Source organism: Polypterus senegalus, chromosome 1, assembly GCF_016835505.1.
Source record: "Polypterus senegalus isolate Bchr_013 chromosome 1, ASM1683550v1, whole genome shotgun sequence".
In the NCBI taxonomy this organism is placed as follows: Eukaryota; Metazoa; Chordata; class Cladistia; order Polypteriformes; family Polypteridae; genus Polypterus; species Polypterus senegalus.
This window is the reverse complement of record NC_053154.1, coordinates 16,831,063-16,852,003: the sequence shown is the minus strand read 5'-3', so window position 1 is coordinate 16,852,003 and position 20,941 is coordinate 16,831,063. Positions and strand designations below refer to the sequence as shown.

Here is a 20,941-nt window from a genome sequence, read left to right as displayed (position 1 = left end):
ATTAATGCATGTACTAGAATACCAGGACTCATAGTAGGGCCACACAATAAATCGTACATTAATTGAAATTACAATTACGACTGACTTGACATTCTAATCATGGAAAGTGAGGATTACTGCAGTGCATTTAGTACTCCAGTTCTCGTAAACTGCTCTAAAAAAAAAAATGAGCATTATAATCAACCACAGACACATTCGCTTAGCGGGAGTGCACTGGGAAATGAGGTTTTCACATTACAGGTCTCACTACATGCTAAATTCTAAAAGTCATTTTCAGAGACTAATCCTAAAAAGTCTAAATACTGTATCTTTCTTTTCTGTTTGCAGCCACTTCCAGAAAAATTGAGAAGCATAATTAATGTTGAATGTAGATCACCTAAAAACTCCTTTAGAGGCAAAAGTACTAAAATGAAAAGAATCCGTAATTTGTTAATATTTTGCTTTCAAAGGTACTGTGCAAACTGTAAGCCAATATACGCAGGCATTTACAGCTATTTAAAATTCAAGCGCATAGGCCAGTATGAAGTGTGCATGGAAACTAAGCAAGCAGTACCAAGTCCCAGTAACAATAGGCCAGCAACACAGATAACCATTAATTACTTGTTCACATTATAAACGGAGGTCCATTCCCAGCAGGCTATCAAAAGCGAAATCAGATTAAAGAAGCCAACGCATTTTACTTACCAAAGGTACATCAGCTTCTTAACTTTACATTATCGTCATTTCAGCTTTTATTATCTGATTTGATTTTGCATATACATGGAATATTTGTTTTCCTAAACAGAACCCCAATTTAAAACTCCCATGTTTAAACATTTTCCCACATTTTACATTTTGGAATGGTGAGTGGTGGTTGTGAACAGGGCCATGGAGTCGGTAGATAAATCCTTCGACTCTGACTCCTTCGTTTCTGGTACTTCGGACTCCTCTGTATTTAATATGCTAATGTATCTTCCATATTGATTAAAGAAAGGTAAACATATACGTCACTGAACCACAGATCTACTGGATAGGAAGCTGACTCTCTACCGTATTGGCCAGTTTAAACAAAAGACAAGAACCCCATAGCACGCACCTCCACCTCCATCATTACACTTGTTTATACACAAATGAAACTTTTAAACACATTATATCTGAAATAAAATGAAAACACTTTTTGTAAATCACCATAACCCAGATTACAATATGTGAATGTCAGGTTGTATAATAGCTCAGCTGAACTTCACACTACAGTAGTAGTAACACAACTGTGCACTCGGCTTTATTCTTACATCAGAGAAGTACTTAATTCTGACTATTGTTTGTGAAATGGGACATTTGAACTTGCTGGATTTTTTTTTTCATTACAATTTAAACTTATTAGGAGTTGGAGTCGGTACATTTTAGCCGACTCCAACTCCAGGTACCCAAAATTGTATCTGACTCCGAAGTCCTGGTTGTGAAGGCTGTTTTTTTTTTTTTTTTAGAAGTAACATTTATATTGAAGGAAAAAAAAAGAATATTTGTGTTATAATTACATTTTATTTTAATAAAAACTTGTATTTACTATACTAAAAACAGCATCACACATTTCATGTGTGTGCTGTACCTTTGTTGTAAAGAATAATAAAAAAAAAAGAGTGCTTAAACACTGATTTTATCATTTTTCAACTAACCCAGCATTTAACTAGGGCTATCACAAATGATTACTCTGTAAATGATTAATCTATGAAATATTTAATCTATGAAATCATTTTGACCAAATAATTCAAGTGGGCAAATGAATATCTGCTGTATTTAAATATTGAATACTCCAACCTAGAGAATTTGAAAACATCAGGAAATAAAAAAATAAAAAATAACTCCATCAAGAACACAAAGACAACAACACTGTTAACCATAATACAGTTAAGTCAAAAAAAAATCAATTAACAAGGGACATGTTAACATAACTCGGAGCCTACCTCCAAACCTGAAACAAGACCACATAATTAGGCTTTTGGGTTCTTTTAGAGTTTAGTGTTAAAATGATCCATTCTAAACACCCATGTTCCAACTGTTTTGTTTCTTTTTAAATCCATCCATCAATCTTGAGATTGATTCCATTCATAGAAGACATTATACCAAATATTCATCAAGCATCATAATAATGTTTGTAAAGTGTAACTCTTACAAAACAAAACCACACTGCAAGAGACGAGTAGCTTTTAATCAAATTAATACTGTATAATTTTGCAGCCGCAAAGCATTTAATAAATTACTAGGCTGACCCGCCTTTTAAGGCGACCGCCTTTTAAGTTGACCACTTCTTAAGGCAATTCAATATGTAGATCAATTTGATATTTTATACAAACACATTCATTTGGTTATATTGCATTTGAGCGGTATTACTTTAATACTCGTAGTTTCTGTTATTTTTGTGATGAAATTTAAACTTTTTTTCTATATCGAGGTCGCCCTTTTGAACCCCCCTGATATTTACTCCGCGGTGAGGCATTTGTACTCCATCAACATTAATTATTTCCAGAGACATCATTTGGTCTATTTTTCCAGCGCATCGCACACAAAAGCAAGGGAACGATGGGAGCACCGGAACTCTGCTCACATCATGTCGCTTCGTACCGCAAGCTGCAAGTAGTAAGTCTGTGATAAGCGGAATACCGCTACGCTTTCCACTCACGGGACGGAAGGACAATCCCGACCGCTTTTATGTAGTAAGAAAGAAGAAGAAGATATCGCACAGTCTGGAGTAGAAAATCATCTTTTACCTGGAAAAACGAAACTACAAATCCCATCGTGCATTGCAAAATGGACAGGGGCGTGTGCATAGCACTCACGGGACGGAAGGACAATCCCAACCGCTTTCATATAGAAGGATGTGTTAAACCTTGCTTTTTGGACTGCCAACTTTAGCATGGCTTTATGCTTTGTTCTGAAGGTGCAATGTCTTCACACGCAGCAATTCTTTTTTTTTTTTTCATATGTTACTATCATCACATTTAACACTTCTTATTTATAAAAACAGTGTTGAGCAAGACTGACGATATGCATGCATTCATCCATTTTCAATTTTTGATGTTCATCAGCAAACGTTTCTCTTTTTTACAAGTGACCTACTAGATATCTTAATCTGCAGGTTACCTCTTTCAGTGAATGCCCATTAAAAATATTCTGTGTAACACACAAATGAGTTCACTCCGAACAGTTCTTCTCCTAAAAAAAATTACACTTTGTAATTGTTTCAGACACAGCAGGTGAAGTGAAGTGGGAGAAAACCTTTACAGACAACATTCAGTATAACTCTTACTGGGCCCTCCTGTCTGGCGAGACGAAGGCAGTGGGACAGTCACCAGGATGTCTGAAGTGATTTAAGAGAGAATGTGGGAATCACCCAAAACCATTATACTTTAAGATGTGTGCACCCTTTTCAATGTTAAAACAGGGATTAAACTGAGTTGTACGATCTGCACATTTGTCAATATAAACTTCAGTAGAAATTGTGTTTCTCTTTAAGAACACACACTCCGCTGTGTGGAAAGAGAACAACAGTGAAGGTGCAGACACAGCATACACACCAGTCTGACCACACATCTAAATGAATAACTATAGAAAGTAACATTTCTGACTGACTGGAAATGCATACATGACATGTCAGAATCATCACTTTAACAATTTAGCATTTAATACAAATAGACAACTATTTTAATCTAAACTCAATTTGCTGTTATACCATATAGCGATGCAATAGACAAAAATCACAGAAAAATATTGCAGTGGAGAGATGCACTTCTTAAATGCCTGGAGCCAAGAAGTTGTATTGGTCTGCGTGTCCATCTGTCTCTTCTGTCACTGCACTCATAATAGGCGCTTTTCCACTGCAGAGTACGGCACAGCACGGTTCAGTACAGCTCACCTTGGTTCAGCTCAGTTCGGCTCGGTTTGCGTTTCGACTGCAGTTTAGTGCCGCTTTAGAGTGGGCGGGATTATTCACGTGTCGTTATAGTTGCGCCGCCTCTACTGCCGTGACACCGTGGAACTTTTACAACAACACGCAGACAACGACAACACTTTAGCTCGACGACGCCAAGGGTAAGCATCTAAAAAAAGCACATCACTAGCTAACTTTTATCACTGTTGCAAAGCATAAAATGAACTTAACTGCCAGTGTAACATTAAAATGCTGATTCTGTATATTACAGATCTTCCACATTTTACCAAAAAGTCGCCGCAACAGACCATCTGTTTGGACATTTAACCGTGCTTCAGAGTGGTGGGATGCGATTGTTCCCGGTTTTACAAACACTCAGTGGCTGAAGAACTTTCGAATGTCTGAAGAAACATTCATCCACTTATGCAACAAACTGCGTCCAGCGATGGAGAGACGGGACACAAACTTCCGCGTGTGTGTACCTTTAAAGAAAAGAATAGCCAGTGACGCAGTAATGATGATTTTCTCCGGCCAATCAGTGACCAGCAGAGTTTACACGTCACGTTTTGGTAACGGTTCGGCGCTTGGAACCTCGGCTGAGGTGGTACTAAAAAAAGGACCAGGTACCAGGTACTGTTCCCAGTGGAAAACCCCCCAAAAGTGAGCTGAACTGAACCGTGTCGTGCCGTACTATGCAGTGGAAAAGCGCCATATGATGAACAAATTAAAGTTCACGTTGCTTGTGCTAGCTACTGAGCTCTTGAACTGATGACAGCAATCTTACTTTTCTATTTTCACTCTGTGTCAAGTCTACGGTTTGATATCTTTTTCTCTCTACCAGCCTCTCCATTTTAATTTTACAAGTCTATGCATTGGTAGAAACGGGACACTGCAAGCCCAGCCAATTAAAGAGCACAGACAGGAGCAGTGTCTTCAAATCACCTAATAATCCTGAAATGTCCAGTGTGTCACTTGTGTGAAGTCCCAAAGAAGGGCTACTACCTCCCAATCACGTATGCAAGACTGATTGTAACACTCAGACAGGGGCTATGAATCCTACAGATCTACCTGGATGGGAGGAAATCCAGCGCAGGCTTTTAAGAACCCCAATCACACACATGTGGGTTGAGCCTAGGAGGCTTTCACCACAATTCACTATAAACTTTAAGCTGTCCCCAGATATACATTCTTATTTGAGAATCCCTTCTGCAAGACTAGCCCATCCCTGCATTAAAGTCTACAGCATGGGTGTCAAATACCAACCCTGGAGGGCAGCAGAGGCTGCAGGGTTTCATTCTAACCATCTTCTTCATTAGTGACCAGTTTTTGCCGCTAATTAACTACTTTTTGCCGTAACTTGACTCACACCCCTTAGCTGTCTCTTTTACCTTAATTACCAGCCAAACAATAATGAGACACAAAACAAGCCGCCACATGACCAGCTCATCTGTGCCCATCGCACAATATCTGAAAATAAACAAAGGTGATAGTCTCAGTAATGCTGATCTCTCAGTTCACTAAAACATTTTGACGATGTTCTTAGAGAGAAAAAAAAAAAAACAGAAAATCGACAGTTTTGGAAATGTCTGCTGTGGCAGACTGAGAGCAGCAACAAGCTGTGAAATTAAATAACAAGTTTAATTAACAGCAAGAATCAACTTCTCATTAAGAGACTGGTTGGAGTGAAATTGGTTGGCATACGATGCCCCAACTTAGCTGGTCATCTGTCGACTCGTTTTACATCTCACTTCTGATTGGCTGTCATTTAATGAAGAACATAATTCAGAGGGCTGAATCCTTAAAAACAGGGTGAATATAATGAAAGGAGAAGAAGTTAATTAGCAGTGAAAACTGGTCAGCGATTAGGAAAAGGGTTAGAATGAAAACCTGCAGCCAATGCGGCCCTCCAGGCCTGGAGTTCAACACCCGTGGTCTACAGTCTTGTTGGATTCCAACACAAACCTAAATTCCATAATTAATTAGTAAAACTGTTTTCCACTGGGTGTACCGATTTCTTCTCACTGTCCAAAGGCATGCCAGAGAAGTGAATTGGCGATCATAAATTAGCCATAGTGCACGGTTAGGGTGTGTGTGTGTGTGTGTGTGTTTGCCCTGTGATGGACTGGCACCCTGTCCAGGGTTAGATAGATAGATAGATAGATACTTTATTAATCTTTGCTCCTGCCTTGTGCCCTCTGCTAGCTGGGCCAGGCTCCAGCAGACCCCCGCGACCCTTTCAGTACTGAGCAGGTTAGAAAAAGACTGATATCTAATAACACAAAAATAAAAGTGCCTTTGTAAAACAAAATGGGATAATTTAGCCATTAGTTAAAGTTTAACGAATTCTAATTTGGATTGCTTAAATTTGAACAGTTACAATACCACTCCCGGAAAATCTGCCTTCACCTGAACACTGACATCACGTGGAGGAAGATTCATTCCGAATGTGACTGTCACTGTTCAGATTTATCCAGCTGTCTCAGCATTGGTGTACACACCTGTCGGAGCACTTTTAAGTAGAATAGTTTAATGAAATTATGAACTTGTTCTTCCTTTAAACATTATTGGTTAGAAGATCTTATTCTAGGTACAAAAAGGTGTCGACCCTGACATCAACAAAAGCGGAAATTTCCACCAGGGTGTGCGGACTTTTGATATCCACTGTGAATGTTTGATAAAGCCTGCAAAAATCAAACACGTCGCATTGGAAACACACCGCACTGTTAGCCAACAACGCTTCCGTTTGGTTTTCCCTCATACAGGTGTAATATAATAAATAAAAACAACTTTCATACGCGGCATTTGCGGTCGTCCGCCGTTTCCGATGAGAAGGCGAATTCAGACGAACTCGACTACTTTTAAAGCTTCCTGCGAAGTTGGATAACTCGGGGGATGAAGGCGGCTGTGCCGTTGTCTGTCTGGTCGACACACGTGAGCCGACCCTGACCCGACAATTTGCCTTTATTTGGAATTCTTTCCGTTTGATGACAAGATACCACCGACTCGCTACGCCCGCCGGTTGAAAAACCCGCTCCTCGGGCCGAGCTGGAGAGCTGCTGCTCCGTTCCGGACTTGGCCGACGTCTGCCGAACAGAACAGCGCCCTTGGCTGACTCAAGACACACGCGCGCACGCGCTCCCGTCTCCGCCCTCGACACTCACCTCCACCGAGGCGTCTCCTTAGGACGGAAAGTAAACCGAGCAGGCGAAAAAGTGGAGTCCACCGACTGACAGTTCGCCTCCGTGTGTCAAACGGAGAGACACCTTTTGGATGAAGATAACCAAAAACGTCACACTTCCTAAAACGGAAAACACCCGTAGTATCGCCCTCTAGCGTCTTGGAGACAGAACTTTTTTTTTTTTTTTTACTTATTCAAGTTAAGTAAACTTTATTGACAGAAGAAATGAAACGTCGACATCTACGAAATTAAAGGTTTTAAATGTGACAAAGACTCTAGATAAGATTAATTCATGACAAGAGTTATATCCTATTCAACAATCAGAATTAGAATCCCTTTTATTCTCCAGTTAATGTACGGGAATTTATGAGTTTAAATACTTGGGATCAACAGCTGAGTGTGAAGCGGCTGGGATGAGAATCAGCACCTCCAAATCCGAGAGCATGGTCCTCAGCCGGAAAAGGGCGGAGTGCCCTCTCAGGGTTGGGGGAGAGATCCTGCCCCAAGTGGAGGAGTTCAAGTATCTCGGGGTCTTGTTCACGAGTGAGGGAAGAATGGAGTGTGAGATCGACAGGCGGATCGGTGCGGCATCCGCAGTGATGCGGGCTCTGCATCGGTCTGTCGTGGTAAAAAAGGAGCTGAGCCGTAAGGCAAAGCAATCAATTTGCCAGTCGATCTACGAACCTACCCTCACCTATGGTCATGAGTTATGGGTAGTGACCGAAAGAACGAGATCGCGAATACAAGCGGCTGAAATGAGTTTCCTCCGCAGGGTGTCTGGGCTTTCCCTTAAAGATAGGGTGAGAAGCTCAGTCATCCGGGAGGGGCTCAGAGTAGAGCTGCTGCTCCTCCTCCGAGGAGTCAGATGAGGTGGCTCGGGCATCTGATCAGAATGCCTCCTGGACGCCTCCCTGGTGAGGTGTTCCGGGCACGTCCAACCGGGAGGAGGCCCCGGGGAAGACCCAGGACACGCTGGAGGGACTATGTCTCCCGGCTGGCCTGGGAACGCCTTGGGATTCTCCCGGAAGAGCTGGAAGAAGTAGCCGGGGAGAGGGAAGTCTGGGCCTCTGCTTAAGCTGCTGCCCCCGCGACCCGACCTCGGATAAGCGGAAGAGGATGGATGGATGGATGGATCAACAGTACAGAGTAATGGGGATTGTGGAAGAGAAGTGAAGAAGAGAGTGCAGGCAGGGTGGAATGAGTGGAGAAGAGTGTCAGGAGTGATTAGTGACAGACGGGTATCAGCAAGAGTGAAAGGGAAGGTCTACAGGATGTTAGGGAGACCAGCTATGTTATATGGGCTGGAGACGGTGGCACTGACCAGAAAGCAGGAGACCAAGCTGGAGGTGACAGAGTTAAAGATGCTAAGATTTGCATTGAGTGTGACGAGGATGGATAGGATTAGAAATGAAGACATTAGAGGGTCAGCTCAAGTTGGACGATTGGGAGACCAAGTCAGAGAGGTGAGATTGCATTGGTTTGGACATGTGTTGAGGAGAGATGAGGGGTATATTGGGAGAAGGATGCTAAGGATAGAGCTGCCAGGGAAGAGGAAAAGAGGAAGGCCTAAGAGAAGGTTTATGGATGTGGTGAGAGAGAAGACGTGCAGGTGATGGGTGTGACAGAGCAAGATGGAGAGGACAGGAAGAGATGGAACAAGATGATCCACTGTGGCGACCCCTAACGGGAGCAGCCGAAAGAAGACTTAATGTACAGGAATTTGACTTGGTAGATTTGGAGCTGCTTATATTAGAACATAGCATCAATTACAAATAGCATAAATAGCAAAGGGGGACATTTTTTTGATTTCCTCGGTAATCCCGTTACTGATTTTTGCCATGGGGGCTTCAAAGCACCTAATAATCCTGAGATGTCTAGTGTGTCACTTGTGTGAAGTCCCAAAGAAGGGCTACTACCTCCCAATCTCTTCAATCTTATATACTTGTTCAATTACGTATGCAAGACTGATTGTGACACTCAGACAGGGGCTATGAACCGGATATCTGCAAATCCTACAAGGTACTTGGACGGGAGGAAATCCAGCACAGGCTTTTAAGAAACCACCACCCCCCTTCACACACACACACATGAGTTGAGCCTAGGAAGCTTTCACCACAATTCACTATAAACTTTAAGCTGTCCCCAGATATGCATTCTTATTTGAGAATCCCTTCTGCAAGACTAGCCCATCCCTGCATTGAAGTCTACAGCACGGGTGTAAAATTCTGGTTCTGGAGGGCAGCAGTGGCTGCAGGGTTTCATTCTAACCACCTTCTTCATTAGTGACCACTTTTTGCTGCTAATTAACTATTTGCCTTCATTTTAATTAACTTGACTTAACAGGAGCAGCCGAAGGAAGAAGACGATAAAGAAGACTTAATGTACAGGAATTTTACTTGGTAGATTTGGAGCTGCTTATACGAGCATAACATCAATTACAAATAACATAAATAGCATAGGTTAAAAAGGAAAACATCATACAAAGTTATGTATGTCAGAGGGGGACATTTTTTTGATTTCCTGGGTAATCCCGTTACTGATTTTTGCCATGGCTGTCTGCAGGATGGAGGTATTTGCTGTCTTGAAAAGGAGTCACCGCTTTGAAGTTTTGGGTGGTTAAGTATACAAACAATACAAAGTTGTGATAACAGACCTGCTCCTTCCTTGGAGGATGTTTGTATTTACCTGACTTGGAGATTACATGTCTGACAATATTAGTTTCTAAACAGCATACAGTATATGTACTTATTTATGGTTGGTAACAATGCATTTTGTTAACTTGTGCTTTCATTAATTGTTAAACCCAGGAAGCTTACTGTAGATGTGCCATTGTTTAAACCGATTGTCCAGATTTAAATCTTCTGGACAGGAGAACGCAGAGAGGGACGGTCCACTGAGAAGGCTGCCAAGACACTCAGATAGAGCACAGGGGGTCGCAGGCAGACGAGGGTACGTGGCTTGCACGACGTGAGGCACAAAGACAGCAACACTTACTTCCAGGGAGGAAGAGACAGCTCCACAAGGATACGCCAGTTGTGGGTCCAGCGAGAGAGGGAAACCGCATGAAAGGACCAAGCAAAGCTAGCAGACAAGAAATGAGGCGTGCTGAGGTCACAGCAACACAAGGAACCCACAGTGGGAAAAAAAGGAACGGCGAAGAGACGCTGACAGGGATTCTACGATTTTGACAACACCTCTGTTGGGAAACGAGAGTCCGGTGAACAGAGTGCATCCGTGGACAGTTGGACGATTAATTGTTGGGGTAACACAGTGCGCAAACTGGACTCTGCACCACTAAAGGTTGTATCCTCCACTTCATGTTTTTAACGGACTTTTAGAGTATGGACTGTGTGCTTTCCTTTTTAAAAAAAGGAATTTCGTTCCTGATATTGTTAGATTTTTTTATGTTCATTTATCTTTTTAATGTACTTTCTATTGTCTTGTTTAATAGAAGTTACTGTTGTTTTTCCTGAAATTACTGTTGTGTCTTTCATTGTGTGTGTACTCACCGCCCAATTTAAACAAACTTGTGCACTATTATCGGTAAATTTCAAGAGTTCCCAGTCTCTTAATAAAACTGGGTGGCGTAGTCGGATATTTTAACGGTGTCTAGGTTAGATTCCCTGTAATTGTGACCAGACACCTGTCACATGTATAGTTGTACAATTATAAAGGAGACGTGCAAACGATGATGTGCAACTCAGGGACGTGCGGTGAGGTTCATAGCTGGTGAGGCACAGATTTAAAGATACAGTGGTGTGAAAAACTCTTTGCCCCCTTCCTGATTTCTTATTCTTTTGCATGTTTGTCACACAAAATGTTTCTGATCATCAAACACATTTAACCATTAGTCAAATATAACACAAGTAAGCACAAAATGCAGTTTTTGAATGATGGTTTTTATTATTTAGGGAGAAAAAAAATCCAAACCTACATGGCCCTGTGTGAAAAAGTAATTGCCCCCTGAACCTAATAACTGGTTGGGCCACCCTTAGCAGCAATAACTGTAATCAAGCGTTTGCGATAACTTGCAATGAGTCTTTTACAGCTCTGGAGGAATTTTGGCCCACTCATCTTTGCAGAATTGTTGTAATTCAGCTTTATTTGAGGGTTTTCTAGTATGAACCGCCTTTTTAAGGTCATGCCATAGCATCTCAATTGGATTCAGGTCAGGACTTTGACTAGGCCACTCCAAAGTCTTCATTTTGTTTTTCTTCAGCCATTCAGAGGTGGATTTGCTGGTGTGTTTTGGGTCATTGTCCTGTTGCAGCACCCAAGATCGCTTCAGCTTGAGTTGACAAACAGATGGCCGGACATTCTCCTTCAGGATTTTTTGGTAGACAGTAGAATTCATGGTTCCATCTATCACAGCAAGCCTTCCAGGTCCTGAAGCAGCAAAACAACCCCAGACCATCACACTACCACCACCATATTTTACTGTTGGTATGATGTTCTTTTCTGAAATGCTGTGTTCCTTTTACGCCAGATGTAACGGACATTTGCTTTCCAAAAGTTCAACTTTTGTCTCATCAGTCCACAAGGTATTTTCCCAAAAGTTTTGGCAATCATTGAGATGTTTCATAGCAAAATTGAGATGAGCCCTAATGTTCTTTCTGCTTAACAGTGGTTTGCGTCTTGGAAACCTGCCATGCATGCCGTTTTTGCCCAGTCTCTTTCTTATGGTGGAGTCGTGAACACTGACCTTAATTGAGGCAAGTGAGGCCTGCAGTTCTTTAGACGTTGTCCTGGGGTCTTTTGTGACCTCTCGGATGAGTCGTCTCTGCACTCTTGGGCTAATTTTGGTCGGCCGTCCACTCCTGGGAAGGTTCATCACTGTTCCATATTTTTGCCATTTGTGGATAATGGCTCTCACTGTGGTTCGCTGGAGTCCCAAAGCTTTAGAAATGGCTTTATAAACTTTACCAGACTGATAGATCTCAATTACTTCTGTTCTCATTTGTTCCTGAATTTCTTTGGATCTTGGCATGATGTCTAGCTTTTGAGGTGCTTTTGGTCTACTTCTCTGTGTCAGGCAGCTCCTATTGAAGTGATTTCTTGATTGAAACAGGTGTGGCAGTAATCAGGCCTGGGGGTGGCTACGGAAATTGAACTCAGGTGTGATACACCACAGTTAGGTTATTTTTTAACAAGGGGGCAATTACTTTTTCACACAGGGCCATGTAGGTTTGGATTTTTTTAAACCATCATTTAAAAACTGCATTTTGTGTTTACTTGTGTTATATTTGACTAATGGTTAAATGTGTTTGATGATCAGAAACATTTTGTGTGACAAACATGCAAAAGAATAAGAAATCAGGAAGGGGGCAAATAGTTTTTCACACCACTGTATATGAGCCCAAAATACTATCTTATTCACTGTTCATTTGTCAGCATACACATTGACTGCTGGTTATGTTTCATATCTCATCAACAATCTTTACACACACATAGGTAAGGTACATACTGGGATAAGAAAGAATGTGACATTTATAGCGGCATTTCCTCCTCACTTTCCATGTGTTCTAAATTTGCCGTTGCAATTCCACAATTCATACTCATTCAATACAGATGAAAGTATAGAGTGTAGTACAAAAAAATGGATTTCGATTTTGACCTTGATTGAAATATTTAGTTGTTTTTCAAAGCTTTTAATTCTGATGTTTTAATCAATTTTAATACAGACTGTTCAACAAAAAGGATAAGAAAAACAAAAGAATGTCTTATTTAAGGTCAAAATTTAGTTTTTAAATATTGGGTTGTTTCTTTCTTAGTCTGATCCCATTTTTCATAAAATTGAAAACCGTTTATGGTCTTACCTTTAATTGTTAATGAAGTATAGGGCGGAGTGGCGGCTCTGAGGCTAAGGATCTGCGCTGGTATCCAGAAGGTTGCTGGTCCGAATCTCCGTCACTGCAAAAAGAGATCCTACTCTGCTGGGCCCTTAACCATCAATTGCTCCAGGGGGACTGTACAATGGCTGAAAACTAACAAATTACTAATACGAGAAATTGTATAAAGTGAAATAAAGAACAGAAAAAAAAGTCCATGCGCTTATCCTTCTCCACGAAAATCTCCATCAATTTCTTTTAAAAGTCCTCCTTACTTTCCATTTAGTTTTAAAAATCTTAATCTTCCATTTTGGCAATCAGTCGAAACAAAAAATTAAAAAAACGGACTGCTGCAGTGCACTTGACTTTCTGATATCACTAACATATTGGCACTTAGAGTGCGTAGAAGAACAGCAGCAATAAGCACCTGCTGGGGTCACATCCGCCCCCTTAGGTGCAGTATGGTACAGCAAGACTAAATATCCATACATCTATTATCCAACCTGCTATATCCTAACTACAGGGTCACGGGGATATGCTGGAGGCAATCCCAGCTAACACAGGGTGCAAGGCAGGAAACAAACCCCAGGCAGGGTGCCAGCCCACCGCAGGGTGGCCACACACACATACACACTCCCACACACTAGGGACAATTTAGGATCGCCAATGCACCTAACCTGCATGTCTTTGGACTGTGGGAGGAAATCAGAGTACCCGGAGAAAACCCACGCAGACACGGGGAGAACATGCTGACTCCATGCAGGGAGGACCCAGGAAGCGAACTGCAGCAGCAAGACTAAATATTTAACACACATTCATTAAAGATATTAGCCACATTGTGGAAAATCAGGGTGTATAATAAACGTGTCTGCAAACATTATATTGGCGGCGTACTGAGAGACAGCAACAGACACACGGCAATTTCATGCATCATCCCCGTGTGTGAGGGAGAGCACAGTCCAAGGTGAGGCTTGGCTTGTCGCTGCCGTATCTCTCATTTCTCCCCTGTATTTGAACAGGAAATGTGCCAGTTAAGTGATTTTGACTATAAAAATAATCAAAGCTATTGAAATCATATAGAAAATAAATTTATAGCACAGACCAGTAATAATGTTATCATTATTAGTTTTTTACTTTTCGTGATGATGCCTCCCCTGACCTCACATCCCTGGCGCAACTGATAGCGTGAATGTGTAGTGTGCAGAGCTGGCCTGAGGCATAATTGAACTAAACGACTGCTTAGGCCTTCCAAGAGCGATTTAAATATCCCAAACAAGAACCTTTTATTTTTAATTATTATTGGAATTACAAGGTTCTAACTTGCAAAACATGAAAAGAAGAAGCAGTAAATTTCAAGGAACCCAAAACAGTTTATTCATAAATTGTTACAAAACACAAACTGGTGTTGTAGCAGCGTCTGCATGTATTAGATGCTTCTACAGTTTAACTGGTCTGGTTGTCTGAAACGACAGACCTTTCTGTTGTCTGTACATTGTCACCAAATTTATAGTAGGTGTGCGAATGATCAAGCATTGACAATAGTAGTTTGGGCAGCACCAAGGCAGTGGGGCTGGGTTCCCAAATCTTGTTCTGATTAGGGCCCCATAAAGGCTTAGGCCGGCCCTGGTAGTGTGTACGCTGTGTGCACAATTATTAGGCAAGTGAGTATTTTGACCATATCATCATTTTTAATGCGTATATTCCAACTCCAAGCTGTATTAACTTGAATGCTTATTGGATTTAAGCACGTCAGGTGATGTGTATTTGTGTAATGAGGGAGGGTGTGGCCTAAGGAGATCAACACCCTATATCAAGGTGTGCAGAATTATTAGGCAGAATGGGCCAAAAAAGAGATTTAACTGACTCTGAAAAGTCAAAAATTGTAAAAAGTCTTTCAGAGGGATGCAGCACTTTTGGAATTGCTAAGATATTGGTGTGTGATCACAGAACCATCAAACATTTTGTTGCAAATAGTCAACAGGGTCGCAAGAAACGTGTTGAGAACAAAAGACGCAAATTAGCTGCCAAAGATTTGAGAAGAATCAAACGTGAAGCTACCAGGAACCCATTATCCTCCAGTACTTTCATATTCCAGAGCTGCAACCTACCTGGAGTGCCCAGAAGTACAAGGTGTTCAGTGCTCAAAGACATGGCCAAGGTAAGGAGGGCTGAAACCCAACCACCACTGAACAAGAAACATAAGTTGAAACGTCAAAACTGGGCCAAGAAATATCTGAAGACAGATTTTTTTCAAAGGTTTTATGGACCGATGAGATGAGAGTGACTCTTGATGGACCAGATGGATGGACCTGTGGATCAGTAATGGCACAGAGCTCCACTCCAACGTGGAGGTGGGGTACTGGTATGAGCTGGTATTTTTAAAGATGAGCTAGTTGGACCTTTTGCATTGAAGATGAACTCAAAATCAACTCCCAAACCTACTGCCAGTTTTTCGAAGACACTTTCTTCAAACAGTGATACAGGAAAAAGACCATGATTTTTATGCAGGCCAATGCTCCATCACTTGCATCGAAGTTCTCCACTGCGTGGCCAGCCAGTAAAGGCCTTAAAGATGAAGGAATAATGACATGGCCCCCCTTCCTCATCTGACCTAAACCCTATCGAGAACTTGTGGGCACTTCTTAAACGCTAGATTTACGGGGGAGAAAAACAATACACCTCTCTGAAGAGTGTCTGGGAGGCTGTAGTCACTGCTCCACAAAAAGCTGATCGTCAACAGATCAAGAAACTGACAGACTCCATGAATGGAAAGGCTTATGACTGTTATTGGAAAGAAGGGTGACTATATTGGTCATTGATTGATTGATTGATTTTTTTTGAAATGTCAGAGATGTTTATTTGTAAATTTTGAGGTGTTTGTTTATTATTCTCACTATAACAGATGAAAATAAACAAGTGAGATGGGAAAATTTTCATTTTTCCTTTAGTTGCATAATAAATCTGCACACTAATAGTTGCCTAATAATTGTGTGCACATATGTATTCCCCTGATGATGTTCACACTCACATTTCCGTTGTGAAACATTCAGGTTTCAGGTTTATTAACATTTTGGATTGACTGATAGCACTGTGTTTGTTCCATATTAAAATTAATCCTCAAAAATACAACTTGCCTAATAATTGTGCACACAGTGTATGCATGTGCACACATACTGTATATATGTACAAATGCTGTACACACACACACACACACACCTTCATGCAGTATATGACAGAACACATGAATATACATAGATGACAGGCAAGTTACCAGTTTGAGAGGGCTATGGCTCTGGGAAATAAACTCTAAAGGTGTCTGTTAGTCTTAGTTTGAATTGACCTGAAGCTTTTACCACAGGGGAGTTTTTGGAATAAGTGATGAGCTGGTTGAGGTGAGTCCGTGGTGATTCTTATGCCATGTTTTATGATGCTAGAGGTCTGCACCAGATGGAAGAGCACAGCCAATTATTTTCTCAGCAGACCTCACAACACACTGTACATTTGTTTTTGGAGTGTGCCGTTGCTGAACCAAACCAGACAACAATGGAGAACGTGATTACACTTTCAATTATGACTTGTGCTTAAAGGGGACTGGGCGGTCTCATGGTCTGGAATCCCTGCAGATTTTATTTTTTTCTCCAGCCTTTGGAGTTTTTTTTTTTGTTTTTTCTGTCCTCCCTGGCCATCAGACCTTACTCTTATTCTATGTTAATTAATGTTGACTTATTTTATTTTCTTACTGTGTCTTTTATTTTTCTATTCTTCATTTTGTAAAGCACTTTGAGCTACATTTTTTGTATGAAAATGTGCTATATAAATAAATGTTGTTGTTGTTGACTTTGTAAAACTGAACTAGGATTGGCAGGAAATATTTAACTTCTTTAGTTGGCGTAAGAAGTACATTCTACTGAGCCTTTTTTAGTGATGGAAATGGTGGTAAAGTCCCAGCTGAGCGTGTTTGTGATTGTTGTCTCCAAAACTTTGTAGGATTCCACTGCATTAACTGCAGAATCATTAACTTCTAGTGGGAGACTTTGTGACAGCTGTTTGCGAAACCGAGCAAACAGCTCTGACACTGTGGAATATACTGTACATTTTTATTTAAGGCTCTTCATTGTTTTGGCTTTGAAAACACAGTTATTAATGCAATATTTACATTATACACTAATTCTACCAGACGGTTGTGGCGAGTGCCCTCTTCTACGCGGTGGTGTGCTGGGGTGGCAGCATAAAGATGAAAGACGCCTCACGCCTGGACAAACTTGTTAAGAAGGCAGGCTCTATTGTAGGATTAAAGTTGGACAGTTTGACATCTGTGGCAGAGCGACGGGCACTAAGCAAACTCCTGTCAATCATGAAGAATCCACTGCATCCACTTAACAGTGTCATCTCCAGACAGAGGAGTAGCTTCAGTGACAGACTTTTGTCACTGTCCTGTTCCACTGACAGACTAAAGAGATCGTTCCTCCCCACACTATGCGACTCTTCAATTCCACCCGGGGGAGTAAATGCGAACATTAATTTTATTTTAATTCTTTTCATTTTTATTACTATTTAATTTAATATTGTTTCTTTATATCAGTATACTGCTGCTGGATTATGTGAATTTCCCCTTGGGATTAATAAAGTATCTATCTATCTATCTATCTATCTATCTACTAAACTACCCTTTGGAACCACTCACAGGTTCAATATATATTGAGGAGTAAAACAAGGAGATCCATTGACTCTCCTCTTATTCTTACTAGTTTATGTACGCAATGTATCTCCATGTTAAAAAGAATTCATTTCAAGGTATTCGTATGTCTGACCTAGAGATTAAATGCCGGCCATTAGCAGATTAGTACAGCTGTAGAGTGTCTCGATGCTTACTTTTCGGTCTCAGTTTTAACCACGACTATTACAAAGTGTGAACAGTTTGCTCTAAAAGAGGGGCCTAATGATTGAAGACAACTTTATGGTATTCCAATTAGAGATCAAATTTCTAATCTTGGGATTAAAATATGTAAGGATCAAAAAAGTACTGATCTGAATTACCTCCCCTTATTTAATTAAAACGATTTGATATTTTCTTAATGAGTGATTTATCTTTGAATGGAAAAATACTTTTATCCAAAGCAGAGAGGGGGGTGTCAAGATTGGTATATACAGTGTAGGAGGCACACGAGATGGACAGGCATCCCAGCAAGAAGTTGAGAAGATCCCTTACCCAGATGGAAGGCCCCAGGTGAACAGAAAGGCATCCTGGACAAGAGAGAGTAGGATGTCTCACCCAGACAAGGGTGCCCTAATGGATGGACAGACATCCCAGCCAGTGGAGATAGGTCCTTACCTGGGTGGGAAGCCCCAAACAAATGGACAGGTGTCCCAACCAGACATGTGCTTAATATATTCCCTGTTGGGGATAAAAGAGGACAGGAAAGGACTGCCTCTGAGGGGTGTTTATTCCCTCCAGGTGCTAGATGGTAGCAGCCCTTCATATCGGTGCCCATTCGGGTACCAGCAGGAGATGCCCAGAGTTGTAGTCTGGCAGCACAGCCCGGCTGGGATTCGTGGGCGCCTCAAGAGGGTCCGGCAGGGAGATGCACTCCTTACTATATTGGACTTTCATATGTCCTCAATAAAAGGTACTGCACTCCCTTGTCCAGATGAGTTGAAGCTGGGAAGAAGGAAGGCAACAATTGGCTGGAGGAGGAGAGTGCAGTGCAGAGAGGTGCTTGGGGCTTTTTTGGAGTTATTGTGGTTGATAAAAATCCATTTATTTGAACCTGGGACTGTTCTGTGTATTCGTGTTGGGGTTTGGGGCTCACTGGCACTCCGGTTCAATCACAACAGCAATGACTTTAATTGTCCCAAAGCCAATAGCATAAGCAGATTAATAGAAATACATATGATTTCATTTGGGGAAAAAAAAACGTCTCGTTATTTGGACAAAAATGACCTGGAATTCATATAGCCAAGGTGGACTGAATGTATTTGATTTTGATTCTTTTAATACCATTTTAAAGATATATCTTGCTGTGTAAAATTGTCCAGGAAAGGCACTTTAATCCTCAAAGATTGATTTTATATTGTTGGACAAGTTAATACGGGAAATGCCTAAATTGTTAGCCTTGATTTACACATAATAATAATGCTAATAATAATAATAATTAATAATAATAATCTCTCAATTTTAATAAAAAAATCTTGGGAAGAGAGACAAGATGTGACGCACTCCTCTCAGGACTACCCAAAAAAGACATAAATTGATTGCAACGAGTGCAGAATGCAGCTGCTAGAATCTTAACTAGGAAAAGAAAATCCGAGCACATCACCCCAGTTCTGGTGTCACTACACTGGTTACCTGTGTCATTCAGAACTGACTTTAAAATCCTGCTTATGGTTTATAAAGCCTTAAAAAATCTGCTCCATCTTATATTTCGGAATCTCTGACACCTTATATTCCAAATTGTAACCTTAGATTTTCAAATGAGGGTCTGCTTAGAATTCCAAGAGCTAAACTTAAAAGAAGTGGTGAGGCGGGCGGCCTTCTGCTGTTATGCACCTAAAATCTGGAATAGCTGACCGATAGAAATTCACCAGGCTGATACGGTGGAGCACTTTAAAACACTGCTAAAAATTCATTACTTTAACATGGCTTTCTCATAGCTTAATTTTAGTTTAATCCTGATGCTCTTTATATTCAATTAATTACTATTATTATTCATGGTGGCTCCACACTCCATACTATCACCTACTTTCTCTTCTGTTCTTTTTCCTGTTTTCTGTGGTGCTGATCTGCGCCACCACCACCTGATCAAAGCACCGTGATGTCCCAACATTGATGGATTAAAGACCAGAAGTCCACATGACCGTCATCATCAAGTTCCTCCATGTGAACCCTGAATACCATGAGGACTGATTGAGGTCATTGATGTTAGGCAGAATGCCTAGAGGGGGCTGGGTGGTCTTGTGGCCTGAGAACCCCTGCAGATTTTATTTTTTTCTCCAGCCGTCTGGAGTTTTTTGGGTTTTTTTTCTGTCCTCCCTGGCCATCGGACCTTACTTTTATGTTAATTAGTGTTGTCTTATTTTAATTCTTACTTTTTCTCTTTTCTTCATCATGTAAAGCACTTCCAGCTACATTATTTGTATGAAAATGTGCTGTATAAATAAATTTTGTTGTTGTTGTTCTTAGAGAGACACTTTCACGTCCCACGAGATGAGACTTTGTGCCAATAGATTTAACCACGCCAGGGGCCGCAAATAAAAGACAAAGAGCAGATGACAAAGTAAAACATCGTAAAGAAGTCAAAAATATTGGCACGATACACATGCAGAGAAGGTTAAAGATAATGGAAGTACGAAAATTCGAAAGTCTCAAAAAAATGATAGTAAAGATTGCATTAGCGAAAAGAAATGGAAAATATAACAGCGAAAAGAGATTGAATATATTGTTCAGATTTAAACTTTAAGTCGGAGACTTGTAGATCATCTAATTCGTGTTGCCATCAGGGAAAAGTAGTGTTTCTTCCCAATGAAGAGGCATATCTGTGGGAACTGAAAGATTTGTTGTTTGGTGAAAGTGAAATCCACATACGCTGTCACACTTGGGTCACAGAGTTGCACACATACACAGGAGATTTTAGAGACAGAAACATTATTCAAACACTTCAAACAAACATAAGTCTCTTTCAGGAGTGAATCGAGCGCCATGTGTAGTCGGAGGGGACAGTTACGTCTCTCAATTAAAAGAACAGAAAATCTGCCTCTTTATAGGGGCGCACCTTGGGAGCGGGAACCCCAACAGGAGCAGAGGATGTCTGGGGGAGAAGAGAGACAAGGCAGTGAGACAAAAGGACAGCTGCTGTACAGGCTTTTAAATGTTCAAAGCACCGCACGAGATGCAATCCAGCAGCTGATCAAGCAAAGAGGAGGTAAAAAAAACTGTATTTGTTTCCCATTGTATCAAAGTTTAAGAGGGGGCTTTGGAGATGCAACCGCGTCTCCTTTGGGTGTGTTCAGTCCCCCTTTTCACAACGTGAG

The 20,941-nt window shown here is 41.1% G+C and overlaps 1 protein-coding gene across 1 annotated transcript in view; it reads right to left on the bottom strand.

Annotated features, from left to right (window-relative positions):
• The window catches only part of traf6 (TNF receptor-associated factor 6), a 71,340-nt gene extending 64,133 nt beyond the window's left edge, over positions 1-7,207 (bottom strand). Inside the window, exon 1 of the mRNA XM_039744281.1 lies at positions 7,069-7,207. The gene's annotated coding sequence lies outside the window, so the exon portion shown is untranslated. The remainder of the gene's footprint in view (positions 1-7,068) is intronic.
• Between the last annotated feature and the right edge of the window lie 13,734 nt (positions 7,208-20,941).